Source organism: Clupea harengus, chromosome 4, assembly GCF_900700415.2.
Source record: "Clupea harengus chromosome 4, Ch_v2.0.2, whole genome shotgun sequence".
NCBI lineage: Eukaryota > Metazoa > Chordata > Actinopteri > Clupeiformes > Clupeidae > Clupea > Clupea harengus.
Window position 1 is genome coordinate 260,821 of NC_045155.1, and position 2,500 is coordinate 263,320.

At 47.4% G+C, this 2,500-nt stretch overlaps 1 protein-coding gene across 2 annotated transcripts in view; it reads left to right on the top strand.

Annotated features, from left to right (window-relative positions):
• The window catches only part of zbtb46 (zinc finger and BTB domain containing 46), a 90,217-nt gene that overhangs the window by 911 nt on the left and 86,806 nt on the right, over nucleotides 1-2,500 (top strand). The gene's annotated exons all lie outside the window — the stretch shown is intronic.

Here is a 2,500-nt window from a genome sequence, read left to right on the forward strand (position 1 = left end):
GAATTCTCACGCTTCGAGCTGTCAGTGATCTCTCTGCCGTGTTTGGAAGTATCCGTTCCTTGCGGTCGGGGGTATTTAAATGAAAAGCCCTCTGCTTAGCAGGCAAGGGCTTAACCCCCCCTTCGCCTCCCCTCGGTTAACCTCCAAAAGGGGAATTTCTCCAGCTGGAAATTTCTGCTGCGTCAACACCCAGTATACTAGACAAGGAAGGGGAATTTTAAGGGCTCATTTTAATTTTGGGGGGTGTTTGTACTGTTCTTAAATCTTGCTCTTTGCGAGCCGTCCATCACCGACACTTCTCAAGGTTGGAAAGTGCGGAGAGAAGTGTCACACTCCGGGGGGGCTATTCGCTCAAGTATTAAGAATGTCATGCCTAACAGCGCGGCTTTATTCTGCGTGCATGTCTCTCTCTCTCTTTCTACTGTCTGCCCCCTTAAGCTGGTCAGTTCCGTCTTCCTCCATTTTCTGCCTAGCTCACCGATGGGGTAGTAAGGGGAGCAAGCCCTCTTGTGTCGACGCGCTTGACAACACGGCGTTTACACCACTTCAGGTGCGACGTCAACAAAAACTCCGGCGCATTTGACGGCTTAATACAGGCCATTTAAAGAATGTGTCATTCTGCGAGACGATGAGACGTTTTCCCAGCACTGCTCGCGATTAGTGTATGTTTCTAACAAAGCGAAATTGCAATTTAAATCAGCCGGAACCGTTCTCTTTTACAATGTTACCCGAGTGCAGGTGCACGCGACAGTAGATTATTCAAGAACTTCACTCGTCTCTGGACTATTGTTTTATCTTTGTAACAAGTTGTTCGTCTGGCAGAGCTATGTAGGTAATAGTCGACAGTGGACATTTGGATATCAGCATTGTAAAACTCGTCTGTCTTTGTTTCGCTGTGCTAGTTCCTAGCTGCGCCCTGAAATATACTGCAAAAGCACGGTCGTGAGGAATGCGCGAAAAATATGGCCACAAATGTTGGACGTCAGAAGCGTCTCTTAGCTTACGACAGACTGCTGTGTCCAGGCAATTAACCCGAGTGGCGGAACCTTCTTTTAGAATTGTGCTGTTACTGTTGCCGTTCCACACGTAGTCGATAGGATTAGGCGTATGGCTACACACAAACAATCCTAAAACAAGTCATCCGTTTAAGGGGAGTAACCTTAATTAGTCTGCGTAGACCTGTACTGTTAGGGAGAAGTACTTTAAGTGTCTCGCAGAATAAGGACATAAAAGTTCAATGTTTTGTCCTGTGTAACTATATTAATGCCATTTCAAGGATGTCAGTTTTCACAGACAATGCCTCACCCAAACTTATTAAAGTTCAGTATAAGACTGGTCCTAGGACATAACTGGACTATAAAGAAGGGTTTTTGGGGGGCAACTTTTAGGTCGGCTGTGTTACCTCATATAGACACTGTTTCAGCCTTCTGCATAGGTATCTGGCTTTCAAGCCAAAGGCAGGTGTGTGAGCCCACCGGCACAAAATGAGAAGTATAGAAAGTGCAGACTTTGCCCCCTTTCCGTTTCAGACTGATATGTAATGCATAAAGCCAAGTGGGGAATCCCAAAATGAAGTCAAGGTAAACTTTTACCAGTTGGCATATTTGGCTGGGCATATGACATATTATTGCTGTCATACTCCACTGTCATTTACACACACACACACACACACACACACACACACACACACACACACACACACACACACACACACACACACACACACACTTTTCATGTCCTTTTAGGCCAGCTGACGTCTCCAGTCTTGACTGGTGTAGTGGAAATGGAAGCTGGAATTTGTTTATTGGTAAGCACTGAGAGTGTATGTGGTCACAGGGTGCGTCTAGTTGGATGTTTGGTGTGTGTGTGAGTGTGGAGGGGTCACGTGGTGCATCTAGTTGGATGTTTGGTGTGTGTGTGTGTGTGTGTGTGTGTGTGTGTGTGTGTGTGTGTGTGTGTGAGTGTGTAGAGGGGTCACGTGGTGCATCTAGTTGGATGTTTGGTGTGTGTGTGTGGTGGGGTCATGGCATGTGGAGAAAGTGGCGTGTGTGAGGGCCAAGCCTGAGGCCTGAGCCTCCTCCACCCCACCGGCCCCAACCTGTCGGTGTTGACATCCTCTCAGGTGTGGTTGTGTTGTGTCAACAGTCACCAGGGAGACGGGGGACGTTTTTATTATTTTCCTTTCTCTTCCTCTCTCTCTCTCTCTCTCTCCCTCTTTCTCTCTGTATTTCCCCCTTTCTCTCTCTCTCTTCCCCTTACCCCCTCCCCCCGCTCTCTCTTCCCCTCTCTCTCTCTTCCCCTCTCTCTCTCTCTCTCTATTTCCCCCTCTATCTCTCCCCCCCCTCTCTCTCTCTCTCTTCCCCTACCCCCCCTCTCTGTTTCTCTCTCTCTCTCTCTCTTTGTCACTCTCTTTTGGTTTTCTGTCACTCTCTCTTTGTCTGACTGTTTGTTCTCCTTTTCTCACTCTATCTCTTTTTTTTCTCTGTCTTTCTTTCCATTG